The sequence below is a fragment of the Mercenaria mercenaria genome, chromosome 9 (assembly GCF_021730395.1).
Source record: "Mercenaria mercenaria strain notata chromosome 9, MADL_Memer_1, whole genome shotgun sequence".
Lineage (NCBI taxonomy): Eukaryota > Metazoa > Mollusca > Bivalvia > Venerida > Veneridae > Mercenaria > Mercenaria mercenaria.
In genome coordinates, this window is record NC_069369.1 from 68,664,294 (window position 1) to 68,683,221 (window position 18,928).

Sequence of the window (18,928 nt, forward strand, 5' to 3'; positions counted from 1 at the left end):
ATTATTTATACCCATTACAGGCAGTCACTTCTGATCCATTGTATAACAGGTTAGTAGTATATTTGATAATATAAATGGCCCAGAGGATATCTTAAGTTCATAGTACGGTCAACGAGTCCGCTCTCCTGACCTGTCCGTGTCACCTCAGATGAACTCGTAAAAGTCAAACAGAAAATTAAATTTAAACAGATCGGGAAGAATACTTACAATAAGTGTCTTTTAAAATAACTCGCCTACCGAAGTTTCTTCCTTTAGCATTCATTATACACAGGAATATTTCAACATTAAATATTTTTGTTAAATGTGCTTCTGATGAGGAACATGTGGCAAGGGAACCATAGTAGACTGGACGAGGGGTCCTATTTTATTTGGTCTTGTGGCTATGTTTGTGATTAAGAATTACTTTATGTAAAATTCCGTGTTATGTTCACATTTACCGACGAACCCTTAATGCACGACATTGATAGATCTGTGAAGTTATATACTGGTATATTTGTGCACGACCAGATATGCAAAGAAGGAAAGTACTTTCATTTAAATAGTGTTTCTTTGGGTTTACATATTGCAAAGCCTGGTTCTCCATTTTCCAATGCATTTGCATTTGCTCGCACAGAAAGCAAGGTAAAAAAAATACCCATGGGATACGAAAGCTCTTCGATCTTTTTCGTAGTTTTTAACGTAATATTAACCGACCGGAAATATATTCTGTGAGAACAAGAAGCTAATAATTTTCCCAGTATCCACAATACCCCCAGTAGCCTCTACTCTACCCGCCTATACGTATGTGTGATGAAATAATTTATCTTGTCAGTTGTAACAAATTATTGACACACTTTTCTCATTCTCCACGTCAGCGGAAGATATTCTACATGAACTAGTAATGAGATTTTAGACTGCGGTCACTGACCGGTGAAAGCGGTAAATAATTACAGTATCAGCGGTATCTATCTATTCGTATAACGTCATACACAAAACAAAGTGACAAAATTTACGTAATACGTAAAGTACGACAAATGTAGATAAATCGCAAAGAAAGGCATAAGAATCCGAAACAAAGTGATTTTTACGCTATGTTACATCTTATATTGCATTTTCTGTAATTTTGCAGTTGAAACATTTTGCCTTTACAGAAAAATGCACACGTATATATAATACTAATTAATGTTTTGAAAACATCAACCATTTGTCTTGCACTAACTGATCTCCATACCAAGTCAGTTTCTCTCTTACGGTGTAACAAAAGTATGGCTGATGTAAATGCTTGGAGTGGCCATTTTGCATGCTTTTCATTAATAAAAGATTTGAAAAATATAGGTGGGTTAGGCAATGAGTCGGTGATTGAAAACTATTTAAGCTTTTGTGGCAAGAATATTCACATCAAAGAGAATATTACATGGATATTATTACATGGTGTTCAAAGGCTCTGAATAAGGTTGTTATAGCTAATTAGCGAGCGGCTTTTGGTTACCTTTTCGCAATTCATCACCTTCACATTTTTATCCGATTTCTATTGTTTAATCTCGTATTGTTGGGTATAGAAAGACGTTTGAATGGTAATAGCTTAACTAAGCCATGAAATGGACGCCGATAGTTTTCATTTGAAGTATTGTAATAGAAAAACAGTAATGTCATATATGCCTCAGTCCAATGTTATAATTTCAATGTAAAATATTATCAGCCAGCTAAACTGAACATCTTTTAGATGTATGTCTTTATTCAACTGTAAACAAATGTGATTTTCTGATGACAACATATGGGTCTACAAGAAAAAGAATTCGACTGTAAAGGAAGCCTTAGACAAGACTTGCTTGTAACAAAAGGACGCATCATACAAGACTTGGTACAAAATGTACTCTATAGACTCACAAGTAATTTGTAATAAGTGTATTTCTTTCTTCGTAATGACACTAAGAAAACCCTTTTCTCCCTAGGCTAATCTCAACTATATGAGAGGATTATATGGCAGATATATTTATTTTAAAGGACTCTAACGACTGATGACAGCCTAAGTATTCCAGAGCTGAGTTCTTTACTGGTATGTGAAATAAAACTGTGCCCACATTTTGGTCATTTTTGTGCTTATATGTTATTACATCAAGTTCGGAAGTGCCACAGTGCCATAGTTTCTTCAGTTCCGAGATCACTGGTCGAGTTTTCGCTGATTCCTGTGATTGGCTAACGGTACTAGCTAAATACAAATTAAACTATCATGCGATGCTCCAGAAATTCTGCGGATCAGTAGAAAAATATGAGAAAATAAATGTTTATGATGATGATTCTATCCCTTTAAAATACGTTATCTATAGATGGACGTAGATCAGTGTAGTAGAGATTAGTCGATAAGTACACGTGCAGAACGTGCCAACTTCATTTTAGTGTGCATGTATCTAAGTTCAGAAAACACCTTACGGCCTCTTGTATTAGTTTTGAGTGCGCATACTATGAACTTGTCAGACAGGCTTAGTCGTCTCCCGACCAGTGGAGTTCAAACAGGATTCAAATCTGCAACATTAGCAGTGCAGCAAGACATAGATTTTCTACTAGTCCAAGTTCTGAGAAGAACAACACAGAGTTTGAAGAAAAGTTTCAGACTGTTTGTTATACTGGCATCAGTCGTGAGAGTCCTTTCAAATGAATATCTCTGCCATGAAATCCTCTCAAACAGAACTTTCTGAGAGAGAAAAAAAAACAATATCTCTTATCTCTGACTCTAGAGAGAAAATGGTTTTCTTAGAAATCATCAGTGTCATTTTGAAGAAAGAAAGAAACTTATTACAGATAACTTGATCCCAACAAACTTTGTAGGTCTAAATGGTTGTCTGTAAGAAATTTTGAAACTGACCAATGATAAAATCGCATTTTTAGACTGGTCCCAAAACTCAAGTGCAACCTGTATATCTTTTACCATTACTATTCCCCAAACAGATGGCAGTCATATTCAACAGGTTGTATTTTCACTTACAACTTTCCATTCTTCTTTGTCAGTTATATGTTCCCTGGATGACGTTAATTGCATTTTTCTTCAAATTGCTTTGCTGACGGGATTACTGAATGAAGAAGCAGACATGAACTTTTGTCTAAAAAAATGAATCGGGCTGACAGTCTGACGGAAGATAGCTTTTCTTTTCCCCCGCATGGTTAAAGAGCGTACCTGTCAAGTTAAATTTATTCTGTTAAGGTCAATTCACGGTGCGGAAAGCGCGAATCCTGCTTTGAATAATCTAATTTTTCATTGAAATATTAATCAGCCGTGCCATGAGAAAACCAACATAGTGCGTTTGCGGCCAGCATCGGTCCAGACCAGTCTGCGCATCCGCACAGTCTGGTCAGGATCCATGCTGTTCGCTTTCAAAGCCTATTGCAATTAAAGAAACCGTTAGCGAACCTGACCAGACTGCGCAAATGCACTATGTTGGTTTTCCCATGGCGCGGCTCATTTCATGAAACAATAGAAGCACACTCTGCTATACCTTTACGTGATATTTTTAATTGCTCTGGTATTAAAAAAGTAACCAGATGAAATCTAAAATTATCATGCAAAGCAACATAAACAAGCGAAGAAGTTGAAATACCTGAAACACGTACTGTAAACAAGAAAGTAAGAAGGTCTGAAATATTTCAATAGCATGTAAATAAAGAAACCAGGAAGAGTTTGAAAATAGCAAACATCAAACCAGTGCAGTATATGTATGATGATATCTTAAATCTGAATGTTATGATAACTGTGGTATAGCTGTATTTCAAAAGGAAAATCGGTGTAAACGATAGTGAAAAAAAAAAAGAAAAAAAAACCAGCTTACATTTTACTAGACAAAAAAATAGTTCCTTATTAACAAAAAACTCTACAATCGACCGATTTCGGTTAATGCATCTGCTTTAGAAAAACTTTTTACTAAACATTTCAAAGGCCATGCATGGGTTTTGATAACACCTAAAATGTAATATTGATAGGTTATTAACTTTGTAACGAGAAATATGCACGAGTTCTGCAGCGGAAATATTGCGCGACTTCAGGAGAACGAGCGCATATTTCTCTATACAAAGCTAATAATCGCAGTTGCACATATTTATATTTTAAAAATATTACGAATTTAATAGCCAAAATGAACAAAATTAACAATACAGACGTAATTAAAAGAAATTAACTCAACGACACACATTAAAATGACGTCTAAATTCATGTTGGGGCATGACGTCATTTTAATGTGTGTCGTTGAGTTATGTTTGACGTCGCTTGAGTATAATAAAGTCAATACATAAAAATGATAATTATTTCGAACGACGTATAACCGCCCGAGTGTATAAATAGTGATAAAACAACGTTTTGCTATAAATTATTTCGATTCTAATATGAATTTCATTGTAAAATCTAGACTAAATATGACAGAACTGTTTCTTCGCACATGCATGGCGCCATCTGTTAGGCCGTCACGCTCTTTGTTTATGCACACCAGGACCGGAAATGGTAATATGACTTGCGGAAGAGTTCAGTTTTGGCGCAAAAGGTTTGCGAATTATTCTGCAAAGCGAATAACCAACTTAATATATGTGTACATTAATTAAGACAGTTGTTCAATGTGTCATTTCGTTTTAAATATGCTATTAAGTAAAACATTTGATCTTTGAAAGCACTATTTCTAGATGTATACAGTGGCGCTAAATATCACGTCGACGTGACGTCAACATTATATCGTTGTGATGATTAAAGCATTGATGGTCATATTAGAATAAAACTTTGACGTCGACGTTGTTTATTGTAAAAGAAGACAGTGGTCAAATTGACTGGTTTATAATAGTAAAAGAAAGAAGAAATTTTGATGTTTCGACAGGAAAAGCTAACATGTTATAAAAAGAATATTACATTTGTGATTTTCCATATTGAATTTATTAAACTCGTTGAATAAATTCAATATCAGTATCAATGTAATATCCTCTATGTATGTAATATATATATATTTTTGCTCTGGAATATGTTCTCATCTTTCAAACATCTGTGACTTGTGGTGCTACATCTGTGTAGACATTAACAACCAGTCTATCTTGCGTTGGAAAAGTGTTTGAAAGAGTAATATTCAAACATTTACACAATTATTTTGTAAGAAACGATTTATTTTACAAATACCAGTCAGGATTTATGCCATCTCACAGCACAGTATATCAGCTTATTGAATTTATGATAATATTTGTCAGTCTCTTGAAAAGAGAGAACATACATGTTTAATATTTTGTGACATATCAAAGGCTTTTGATAGAGTTTGGCATCGTGGATTAATGACAAAACTGAAAGCATATGGACTCAGTGGAAATTTATTTAACTGGTTACGTGATTATATTTCTAATAGGGAGCAATGTGTATTACTAAATAATATGACATCATCCGTAGGTAAAATAAATGCTGGAGTCCCTCAAGGATCAGTGCTTGGACCTCTTTTGTTTTTAATTTTCATGAATGATATTGCTGATGATATCCAAAGTCTAACTAGGTTGTTTGCTGACGATACTTCCTTGTCTTACTCTCCACTTCATCAGCTGATATTCAAGAAAATATTAATTCGATTTACAGAAACTTAAATATGGTCAGACAGCTGGTTGACAAATTTTAATCCTAATAAAACAGAAATGTTGTTCATAACAAATTCATGCAAGACAAATATTTTCGCTCAAATTTGGTAATATTGAACTCAGCGCAACAGACCATCACAAACATCTTGGAGTCACAATCTCATCCGATGCAAAGTGGGCTTGTCCATGTTGAAAATATCTATACATCTTGCATGAAGAAAGTGGTGTCTTAAGAAAGTTAAAATATATTTTAAATAGAAAAACTCTTCTTAGATTGTATAATTGTTTTATTCTTCCGGTTTTAGAGTATGCTTCAGAGGTATGGGATGGCTGCTCTCTCGAAAGTAGTAACTTACTAGAATCAGTTCAGTTAGAAATGGCTAGAATTGCATGTGGTTTGCCAATATTTTGTAGGAAAGATGCACTTTATTTTGAATCAGGCTTTGAGCCACTTTCTGTTAGACGAGAAAAGCGTAAACTTTTGTACTTTCTATAAGATGCATAACAACCTTGTACCCACCTATTTAATAGAATTACTCCCTAGTCAAGTAAGGGATTCTGTTGCTTATCCCTTAAGAAATAGCGAAGATTATATTTTACCCAATAACAGACTGACATTAAGTAATAAATCCTTTATACCGTCTTCAGTTAGGCTATGGAATAATTTAGAAATTGATTGTAGACGCAAACCTACCTTATCTTCCTTTAAAACTTCTATTAATACTGTTAAAAATGATGTACCTCCATTTTATCTTACTGGAGAAAAGGAAAAGTAACATATGGCATACACGTTTAAGACATCATTGTAGTAGTTTTAAATTATGATTTATATAGAGTCAATATTATAGACGATCCGTCGTGCATATGTGGTAATCCTTGTGAAAATGCTTGTCATTATTTCTTTGAATGTTGTTTGTATGATGATGAAAGATTTACTCTCATGAGAAGTTTGTCTATGTATGATATATCACTTGATTTGTTATTGTTCGGTTGTGAAACTCTCTCTCTTGAGGAAAACTCATATATCTTTCAAACAGTGCATCGTTTTTTGAAGAGTTCAAACCGCTTTTAAGAAAACTGTATACTTTATTATTATCTGAGTATGATGTTTTCTAGAATGTCCACACCCACTATAAATAATCCTTTACTTTCAGTAACTATTGACAACCGTTTTTTTTTTTTTTTTTTTTTTTTGTTTATTTAAATTATACAATGTATACTTTTGATTTTGTAACTACATGTATTTTCTTGCAGTTGCCATTGTTTTGTTAATTTTCTGGGAGAGGGTTTTAATAATGTTGATATAACTTGTGCCCAATCCCATTGTATATATTACATGAAAAAAAAATATTATTAAACCTTAAACCAGTTATGACTATCGCGTATACCCGCCGTCTGCATTTATTATATGCAGACGCAGTACGATGCAGACGGCTGTTGCTGAAAATCGTAGCATTAGCAACGGGTAATCAGTATGTCATACAAATTTGGCATGACTGATATGCATGTGTTTCTTATCAAAGCAAATAAAAAATAATCTTTAACACGGCCATTATCTGCTTACCTGAATCGATCTATTCGCGTGTTGTCCGGCCACTGACCACTACAATCTACCGGACTGCGGCCAAGAAAGAAATGGCTCCACAAATATAATGGCTATGGTTACGTGCTATTCGGGAGAGCTTTTGAATACTGGTGAAAAATCATGTTGTTGTTATAAAACATGTAAATATTGTACGTATTGATAGTGTTTTAACTAATTATATGCCGCAAATGACATGTTTGTACAGTTCAGACGCTAACGCAATGGATTCAGTTACTGTAGGGAATGTATGCGTACTAGCACTAGCGCCCTCTGAAGTATTAAAGTTTGGCCCTATTTTGCACCAGTCCGTCCGGTTAGCGCAACACGTATAGAGCACAAGGACCATAGGTTTAAATCTCTGTTAAATGTTTTCAGTTATTTTTCCAGTTAAAGGTCAATAAACTATAGTTTAAAAAGCAATCTAGATCTTGCAGTGAAGTTATATAAGAATTAAAAATGATCGTTTGTTTCCGGTAACATGCTAAAGAAAATTAGGGTAGGTAGGTCGGTATTGTTGTTTTTTTTTTTTCTTTATTTTATTGTTGTTGTATTTTTGTTGTTTTTTTTTTTTGGGGGGGGGGGGGGGGGGGGGGGGGGGGGGGGAAGCTATTAAGTGGGAGTTCTCGAAAATTATTTTTGTATCAAAAATGAGTACAAATAAGGGGGTTATACCTTCAGAGCATCAGTAAGTTGATCTCTAACATCACTGACCATGTTTAAAGCGTAAAAAGTGCAGTTGTGCAACTTTTTTTATAAATATGAAAAACAATTTCTCCAAGGCCATTAAAACATTTAGAGTCGGGCAAACGATTTAGGGTAGGTCGGGACATCGGAAACAAACACTTTTTGAGGCCTAAGTACGAGAGGTCGAAATCCTGCTTTACGTCAAGAGATCAAAGACCTCGGGTTTACATCTTGACCGATTTCTTGTTATATAACAAGTTTGTTGACATTAATAATTAAAGGGCAATATTTTTTCAGTAACGGAAGTCAGTTAATGGTAATCGGATTATGTCTTCTCCGCAAGTAGCAGACCGTTTCCAGAGGGGGTAAACAGAGTGACTTTATAGGTATCTCAAACAGAGACAATGACGGGGAACTGTGTGGATCGAACTGGGGACCTCTAAATACAGTTAAAACTCTTTATTTCAAATTTCAAAGGATCGAGCGTTTTATATTCAGTTATCCGGAAAAAAGCCCGACTTAAAACGTGTTTTCGGACGGGACTTGAAAATATCTTCGAGATAACGGGAACTTTGTGATAAGCAAGTTTGAGATTGAGTTCCAAATGTATGTACTTATGTGCTCGTTCACTGGTGAACATATGAGCCGTGCCATGAGAAAACCAACATAGTGAGTTTGCGACCAGCATGGATCCAGACCAGTCTGCGCATCCGCGCAGTCTGGTCAGGATCCATGCTGTTCGCTTTCAAAGCCTATTGCAATTAGAGAAACTGTAAGGGAACAGCATGGATCCTGACCAGACTGCGCGGATGCGCAGGCTGGTCTGGATCCATGCTGGTCGCAAAGCCACTATGTTGGTTTTCTCATGGCACGGCTCAATTTTGTTTTACCAGCGCCAATCTACAAATACAGATGCTTCGAAGCCAGTCAGTTTCTACTTAATTAGTTAAGCACGGTTGCTAGTTAATGGGCTTATATTAAAAAGGTTTCTACATTTGTTAAAATGTCATTTCTTCTCGAATGCATGTGTTTGTCTAGTTATAATGATGAAGGCCCCATACTCTGCAATTACTTATCATAAATTATCAATTATCTACCATTACACCATGCAGCCAATACATCAAATGAGTGATTAAGCTGCGACTGTTTATGTTATTACTAGTATATGAAGCAGTTATCGCGTTTTCCGCACGCGCGCGTTAGGAGCCTATGTTAGAGGCGGTAGAGGGGTGTGAGGAGTTCTAATTGATTCTGCTCGTGAGAGGTAATGAAATGTGTAAAACCTCTCACAAGCAAATACTTTTAGTCCAATTATTACCTGGTTATTTTTTTTTCAGGTTTCGAAGGTCACCTGCAACGCTCTGCAAGCCACAATCTTCAATTATAAACCTGTGGATTTCAAGAAAACTTTTTTTTCTGACATGAATATCTCAAGACGTTTGACGTTACGTAATAACGAAAATGCCACAAGTTGGCCACCATACCTTCCAGAACAAATAACGGGTGCATATCAATGTTGTTCAGCTACCTGCATTGTCATCGAAAAACAAGAGAAAGAACAAAATGAAGATCTCAAAGTAGAACAGACCATGTCTTGGCGCTTAGCATTGGAGGGGGAAATGACTTTTTTCATCGCAGGAATGATTTATATGAGTTATAGAACTTGTATACTAAACTAAGCAAAATTTCCATATCTGGTACCATAAAAGCCACAAGGGAACCGTGTCTGGCACATAGCCCACCTTAATCGGAACTCAGTTTGCTCTGATGTTAATACTGTAGACATGTAAATGCAGGCGAAATAGCAATAATGTTATGGTCTGAACGTCCAGTTGGTCAGTTGTATAATGAATTGATAATTAGTTGGTGATTTATACCTTGCCTGAGTTCACAGTGCGGTCAACAAGTTAGCACTCCTGACCTACCTATGTTACCTGAGGTAAACTTGTAATTGTGCTGATTTTGTGCCAAATACAGAGTGTCGTGGGAGCTATATATAGTTACTTATCATATTTTGAAAATCATGAGTGGGTGACGTTGGTTAAAGGGACTATAAGAACATGAGCTTTTCTTTCTAAACTAACGCCTCGATAGCCTATTGGTAGGGCGTCCATTTCGAGTGCTGGAGGTCATGGGTTTGATACCCGGCTGAAACATACCAAAAACACGAATAATAGAACAAATAGCTATCTCATTAAAATATTTTCCCATACCCTCATAGCCGTGGAATTTCCATTAGAAATGAGGTGTCGACTGATTGTCATAAGTTCCCCGGGACCCAGGGGAATAATTTGAACAAACGTCATAGAGGACCTTTAGATGTCACATGGCAAATATCAAGGCTCTACACCTTGCGGTTTTGGACAAGAAGATTTTTAAAGTTTTTCATTTCGGTCGCCATGGCAACCAGAGTTCTGTGCGGAATTCAATTCTTTGAACAATTTTGAAAGGGGGCTACCCCATGATCATTCCTGTGAGGCTTGGTGTAAATCTACCCAGTGGTTTTGAAGAAGACGCATTTTTTAGAAGTGAGCTAAAAATGAGAGGTTCAGAAAAGTAATTTGAACATGCCCGAATCGGAAATCGCAACCGGACTGCCTCGGCAATAAAAACTTGAGGAAAATCAAAAAAGTGCACATGCGCAGGCTGTAATAAAAATGTAGCAATACACAACGCATGAAGAGTTCAAGTCGCGCCACAAAATAACTGCATTCTTTTGTATTTCCATGATGGTAATTGTACACGCTTTTCATTTAAGGTGAATTTAGATCACACTTTGTTTTTACAGTGTAAGATAGTTTATAAAATTATATTGAAAAGAGAACGACTGAATAAGTTTGCAGATAAAATTGTGGAAAGAAAAAGTAGGTCACTAGATCTTGGTGGGTCTTTAAATATATAAAGGTTTATAATAAAGGCAGTTTACCTCCGGTTTCCCGTTACAAACGTTTTACAATGTTAACGTGTTTCTTGCCTTCTTAAAAAATATAGCAATTATTTCTGATATCACAAAATTGTCAGTGCCTTTAAAGCTTGAGGAATTCTTTGATGTGCCTACACATTCTTGTCATATAATTTAAGATTAATGTTCAAATATTCTTACTGATAAAAAAGACACAAGAAATGGTAAAATAAATGCTCACATGTATTCTTAAAGTCTGCCAACGTGACATGATGACATTTTATTTTCCTAAACCGACATATAATTTCTCATTACAGAGCTGGTGCAGCCGTTCTGCGCATGCCCGGAATGATTATCAATAGGAGCGCACGGCAAAATTACGCAATTTTTTTGCATGTCCACACGCATTTAGTGTATAATATGCAAAATATACTGACTAAAGGGTAGGGTTAGTATCACCATGGTTACAAAATATACACATGTAAGACATTTTTCGTTCAAATTTAGTTAATCCGGTATATACCGGAGTCTGTAATATATCGCGGGCGCACCAGCTCTGTTTTTAGTCACAGCCTATTTTCTTGACAGTTTTAAAATAAGCCGTGCGATCTCGTGCAATCAATACTGTAATGGATCATCATTCAACTCCTCCACTAAGTGTCGTACTGCCTGTCAACTTAAAAAAAGTCACTACAACCGAGCAACCCCAGCAAATCGTATTCTAAGCATCCGCATCTTGACATCTTGCATATATGTCTTGGTAAACTAGCTCCTAGACTATGATATATCTTTTTACATTTTTATGATTGAATGTAGTGAACTGAGCCAGTCTATATACTATGTCCAATATCATGATAATTTCAACATCAGTCCTGTGTGAAAATCTCTGAAATAGACTGGCTTTTGTCTCTATGAAACTGAATTCGTCAAAAAAAGGGAAAATATAGAAATATAGTTATTATCAGTCTAGTGGCTAGTCTAATGTCTTGGCATCTTACATCATTATTATAACTCCGCAATCTTTGCATTTCAAGCAAAGCTTTATTGGCACTTTGCATAAATGTATAAAGCACTTTCCGGCATCTAACAACGCCATTATAACCCCGCAAGTCGCATTTGAAGCATCGCAAATTTCGCATTGTGCGTCAATGTCTTGGTTTCTAACATCACCATTATAACCCGTCAAAGAGCATCTAAAGCATCGCTTCTTGGCATCGTGCATCAACGTCCTGGCATCTTGCTATCATAACCCCGAAAATTGCACTTTTTAGCATCGCTGGCTTTGCACCGTAAATTTTATATCGCCCATAATCGCAAATCGCGTTTTAAACATCGCCATCTTAACACCGTGCATCAATGTCCTGGCTTCTTACATCGCTATCATAGTTCTAACCCTGCATTTTAAGCATCGTTACCTTGGCATCTTGCACCATTGTCTTAGTATCGTTTGCATGGTTATCGCGTGTTGTTGCTAGCTGTCGTACTGTTCATTACGGTCATAATCTCAGTTGCGACACTAAGAAAAACAGGTAGTTTTGCATTTTCTGAAAAGTGCATTCGCGGTTACTTTGACCTTTTGCTATAATATTTTATCGATCTTATGGTACAACAAGGAAATAAAGTTTTCCAAAATAGATGTCCAAAATAGATCTAATCAAAATCAAAGCCTTGAGATGTCTGGTGGTTACGGGTTTTGTTAGATTTATTTTCTGTTTAAATGCCAATCTATAAATAAACATGTATAAGAATCAAATACAAATGTGCCTCATATCTAAGATTAAGTCTGCCTGACCTTACATGAACTTATCTAGATTGACAGCTGGAAGTCAGTGATGTAACAATGGGCTGGAATACCTTATCTATGATCAATCTTGTATAACCTAAATGGTAAGTATAAATGGATAGAGGCCTGATCATTGATAATTCATCCGAATTGTTCATGAATGGGACTACTTTGTGTAGCACATGAACATACTTTGGATGTGATTTGGAATCAACTAAAAGGTTACATTCTACCAATTCAATTCCTTATTTATTTCATATTAATAACAAAACATTCAGACCTCATTTTCAGCACTTTGGAGCATTTCAATGATATGAAAACCATATATGGTCATTTAGTATAACATGTCTTCTTATCAAAAATAGAAAAATATTGACATGTTATGTTGTATATAAGAAAAATAATCTGTTCTGAGAAACATCACCCTCTAAAAATGCCCCCATGAAAACAGCCGTTTAGCAGTTACGCGTAGGTAGACATTTTTTCGCAAAGAATAAAACCTATTCCAAGAAATTTACAATGAAAATGGACTAGATCTATTCTCAATACTATAAGCAATAAACAAAAGCCAAAAATTTAACTGTCACTTCCTCATGTCACTCATTATACCAGATTTCATCCATAGCATGGAACTACATTTTGGACTACTTCACATGTAACACTGAGTAGTCACGTCCGGTTTAATCCGTCCTAAAGATGCTATATGATTGTCAGAAATACACTTAAGGTAGTTCTGCACGTTTGATAAACCGGAAGTGATGGCGTGACGCCATTTTTCCGGAAAACGTAGAATAAAGACTGGATTCGGCGAACGGAACAGAAAATCATTTTATGAATTAATTGCAACCTGTGAGTACATTTATTACAATGGTACTGTTGCTATATTGTAAAGTCAAAATATGATATTAAAACATATCACATGTTAAATAATTCAATATAACGTCCTAAAATTAGCGTGAAATGTCCGGTTTACTTTAAGCATGGTCAAATATCTCAAAAATAAGCACACGGACCTATATATTTTATTTCATCAAATTATAGGCCATGTCTTTATTAACAACTGTGAGAAGTTTCATCAAAATCTACATTGTAGAAAAATTTCTATTCGCGAAAATGTTAAGAAAGTTATGATTTTCCCATAGACTCTCATTATGAAATACTGCATGAGGTCCCTATTTTTCAAATCAGTCTAGCAAAAAATCAAGCACACGACCCTATCTTTTTTATTTGCTTAATTTTCCAGGTATATTCTGAAGTTTTGAAAAATCAGTGTTTAATCAAATTCTACATTGTAGAAATAATTTCGATCCAAACGTGCAGAACTACCTTAACTTTGGTAGCGGGATAAACCCGAAACCAAAAACTGGTATGATTTTGTTATTGTCAGTGATTTGTCATGTTATTTTTATCCCCTTAATGACACACACACAAAAAAAAACATACGATTGAAAGTCTGACACAGTTCAATATAGCTCTGGATATGAAAAGAAGGTCTCTAGGACTGATTACACCAAAGAGGAAGTGACATAGTGTTACGTGTGAAGTAGTCAAAATGTAGTTCCATGCTGTTGATGAAATCTGGTATAATACTTTAAGAAAATGTCTACATACACGTAATTGCTAAGGCCTTAAAAATGATTTGTTTCCGGTAACGTGCTAAAAAATAGGGTAGGTAGGTCGTTTTTTAAATATTTTTTCTATTAAGTGAGACTTTTCGGAAATTATTTTGAATGAATGCAAATAAGAGCGTATGCCATTAGAGCATCGGTAAAGTGCAGTTTTGCAACTTTTTGTTAAAAAGTTGAAAAAAATATTCTCATAAAACATTTAGAATATGGTCAATAATTTAGGGTAGGTCGGGATACAAGAAACAAACATTTTTTACGCCTAAACGGAATCGGTTCCCTTGACAGCGAACTTATTCGTCCGGAACCGGTTCTCTAACCAAAATATCGTACATAGGCTAGGGAACCGATTTTATCTCATACTTAATGATCATATATGGTTTTGAAACGATCATAATGTGTGAATAGTTTATTGTTTATACACTTTGGTCTAAGGGAAGTAACTCTTGTACTTAAAGGAAGCGTCTGCTGATTTTGAACCGAGACAGGTGCTTGGTTAATTGGTTGGTTCTCTACTCCGTCTGCGTAAAGCTACTTTCAGAATACCAGCTACTCCAGTTTCATAATCCCCTCAACGAATACACGTGGAATGGGTATTTGGAAACGGTGCTTCACAACAACATAAACAACATTAAACAAAATGGCCGCTGTTATGTAGATATTTTTGATAAATCAAGTTCTAGCGAGATTTTAGGTTTGTACAGAAAATAATTATCTGATATTTGAGGCCAGTTGAAAGCCTGTAAATTGTGAAATAGCAAAAAGTGGGTCAATTGTGTCATTTGCAATCTATGGACATTATTCAATATCAAAACATGCCAATCTGCTACGAACTTCACGAATTATGTCTACATTCATGAGCAAAATTAGCAACATTGAAGTGATGATATTGTATTACTAAAATTGCAATATCAAAGAATTGTCTGCGTGCACATAGAATCAACTTTTCCAGTGCAAACCACCAGCAGTCATTTGAGCTCTGTAACAGTGTACTATATGTAATAATCCTTCCATTGCAAGTGTTTTTAGTTGCATAGTCTGATGTTAGTCCAAATAATTGTACTCGAGAGTTGAATATCGTTATATTATTTTGACTTGTCGATATCCGCCTCCGAGTACAAACCAGAAAAGGTAAAGAATGTGGTAGCACTGTCCTCTTCTTTGCGTAAGTAACACCCAATGGAATCCGTTGGGCGGGAATTATGTTATGATAATGCAACGGATAAAAAAAAGAAATACATACACAGAAAGCCTGTAATTTTTCCTTTTCAATGATGTATATATTACTGAGATTTCTTGAGAAAAATTCAAACTATGACAGTTAAAAAAATGCCAAGGTTTAACACAAGTGTACTACATATTGGAAAATGGCCGATCACCGGTAAACACATTACTACACGAAGCGTTTTCATTGGTCACGCCTCCGACCGCCATTACATGAAGACGATTGAAACGTTAGAGGTTTAAATTTTTTACAACAGAAATTCTTGATAAATATGTCCTGTTCTTATGTTTTTTAATTACTATTTATGATTTAAAACAACAGGTAAGCAGTTAGGGCTAAAGAAAAATCGTGACTACTGATAAATCGTAATTTCAATTGACCACAGTTTCCACCACAGTTTTGATTGTTTCTGGTTGAGACCTCTAGGTAGACAACGTAAAATATCAAAATGTAAAATCGGTCTGCCCGAGGTCTCATTATTTAGACTAAGTCTGATGTCAGTATAATGTCATAAAGTCAACTAGATTCTATAATGGAACTGTAATCCAACTAGCCTTACTAAAATCCAACCATAAACCAACAGTCAAACAGCTACTAGCCTTACTCATAAGGCATATCTGGATGACTTGTTTAATGATCTGTTATTTTATAGTTGTCATCCCTCTATAAGCCTTAAGTCTCAGTCACACTACACCGTATAGCGTTAACGGACGTCCAACGTATAACAAAATTTTCTGTTGGTTCGTGTCCATTCGCGTGCCTTATACATTAGGCATATCAGGATGACTTATTTAATGATCTGTTATTTTATAGTTGTCATAGAAAATAATAGGTTAGTGCCATAGATGAGAAAGTTTATCTGGCGAGGTGGAGGAGGTTATCGGGTGAGCCGAAGGCGAACCTGATAACATCCGGAGCCGAGCTAGATAAACTTTCTCCATCTTAGGCACTAACCTATTATTCTATTTATCTTGTCATTACTTCATTTTCCGATATTTGGCAATTCATTTTACAAAAATAAGTGTGCGACAACAGTTTAAATGACGTCATATTCATAATGACGTCACTTATATAATGATGTAATCATCGACACAGTAATGTGGTTACAATTAAAAATAGCAATAACTTCTTCGTTTTTGAATAAAAACTCATCATTTGACCAATCATTTTCTTAGTTCGGACATTTTCAACACAATGGTGATGGTTTCAATGCAAAATTTCTTATGACAACAATATCGATCATAAGGTCACATGATCAACTGACCATATATATCACTGGTCATGTGTTAACTGACGTTATATCAAGAAAGATATACGGCACCCTGATATCGGGTCGAAAATACTGCAAGTGACAGGATAAATCCCTCTATAAGCCTTAAGTCTCGGTCACACTACAACGTATAGCGTTAACGGACGTCCAACGTATAACAAAATTTTCCATTGGTTCATGTCCGTTCGCGTGCGTTTCTTTTCCGTTTCTCATGCAGCGCCTGTGCTCCTTGTCCGGCCATGTTCGCTCCATCTGGTGGAAGGTTTTGAGCATGTTCAAAATTTAGAACGTACACCACAAGACAAAGTTGTCCGTTAGATTACGGTAGCAATGCGCTGGTATGAGATTTGTTCGTTACTCGTGCATTCCTTATTCTGTACCTGATTCACGGCCGGGCTACTACCGGACATACAACGGATATAACATATGTTCAATGGACGATAACTGACAAGAACATTTTGTCAGTTTCTCATGCGTTGCGCTTACATTTTACGCGGTATAAGTGTGTTACTAGTACAGTGATATCTGTTAATTGAACGTTGTTCGTCCTAAATATTTGTGGTCATTGTGCGTTTTATGCGCCCCATACACTGAATGCGAGAGCACCGAGCAGCAGCGGGGAATGCCTTTCATCACCGTAAAACTTTCGACCGCAATTTTTCTATATGTTGGACATCCGTTAAAGGTCCATTACTAAGGGAAAGTGAGTTGGCAATTTTTTTCATAGCCAGTGCATAGACTTCTGCAAGACACTAAATAATGAAGATTGGCAGGTCAAAATTTACAGAAGGTCTTTGGAACTCAAAGAAATGTATGTGTATTATGTTGAAATTTCAATGAATCGACAGAATGACCCCCCAGGTCTTTTTAACTTTCTTCATACTTCATAGAAAAATAATTGTACATATACTGCGATTTATTTCGAATTTCTACATACCAACTTTCATTTTCCAATAAAATGAAATAGTTTCTGTGCTTTTTAAAAGAAATTAAAATGTTCACTTTCCTTAGTATTGGACCTTTAACGCTATACGGTGTAGTGTGACTGACCCATTACCGTATCTACATTTTACTATTAGGATAACGGAGACGTTAAAAAATCCTAAAAAATCCAAATATACTGGTCAAACTTACTTGCTCCAATAAATTAAACATTAATATTCATGTAGAAACTTCAAATGGGTTGAATATAACACATAATTTTTAAAAAGGAGACTTAAATCTTCGGAAATATCTGTAAACAGGTGCAAGGACTCCAGTTTCAATACACAGGAGACTGCCCATGACACTAAATTGCAGAAATAAAACACAAAGTATACATTCAAATAATGTCAGCGAGGCAATTTTAAGCTTTAATGTCAACATAAATTAATTATCTGAGATGTAATCATTACAAATATATTGTACATGTACCAGAAAACGTTCCCAACGGATTTCATTGGGGATTTCCTTACAGAAATATGCAGAATAAGGACGTGATGGGACAGCGGCAGTCAAAAGTTATCACGCGGTCCCAAAACATCCTATTATTTGGCCTACACTTGAACAACCAGAATTTTTTGATGGTGGTTAATACATGTTGAAAATTTGATATGCAAATCAAAAATTCAACAGTGCCCTTTTTGTATTCCCAAACAACCTATTTCCGACCACATGACCACCTATTTTAAACTGTCTGAGACTTGGTATGATAAAAATCTTTACCAGCCAAATTTATCAGTTGCGATCATTCATTGTTTACAGTAGAGACATAACATGTTAGAAACATATTCTCCCTCAGTTTTGATAATTGGAAGTTTGTATAAGTTACTTTTAGTCAGCAGTACCATGCTTTCAGGAGGTTTTTCTTAATACCGAAAAACCTGCATGCTTGCTTGGCTACTTCCAATTCTTACTTAAACCAATATTCATTATTTACATATCTTTTGCACTAAATCTTTATTCCTTATCCCACATTTCCTTCCAAAATTGTAAGCATACCATTCAGAATTATATGACAATGCAATTCTGATGCCTGTCCTTGCAACAGTTTTCTTCATTTTTTGAGCATTTTGAAATATTTAGAGTGTCAAAAGCTTAGCAGTAAAGTCATACATTGTCAACTTAGACAGCTATCAATGTAGATGTGACACCTAGGTTCTCTTGAGTTTTGTGCACATGATATAGTTCTTTAGATAATGCACTATCTATTGCATGGCATTTACTTTACCCTACCCCCCAACACCCCCCACCCCCCAACCCCTTTCAAAATTAGAGGTCATGTCGGGGATTCAGTAAGAAACTAGAAACATA

At 35.6% G+C, this 18,928-nt stretch overlaps 1 protein-coding gene across 5 annotated transcripts in view; it reads left to right on the forward strand.

Annotated features, from left to right (window-relative positions):
• The first annotated feature begins 14,740 nt into the window (after positions 1–14,740).
• Positions 14,741–18,928, forward strand: part of LOC123547383 (myosin-7-like) — a 77,994-nt gene continuing 73,806 nt past the window's right edge. For all 5 annotated transcript variants that reach the window (XM_045334433.2, XM_053551656.1, XM_053551655.1 and 2 more), the window contains exon 1: positions 14,741–14,835. The gene's annotated coding sequence lies outside the window, so the exon portion shown is untranslated. The remainder of the gene's footprint in view (positions 14,836–18,928) is intronic.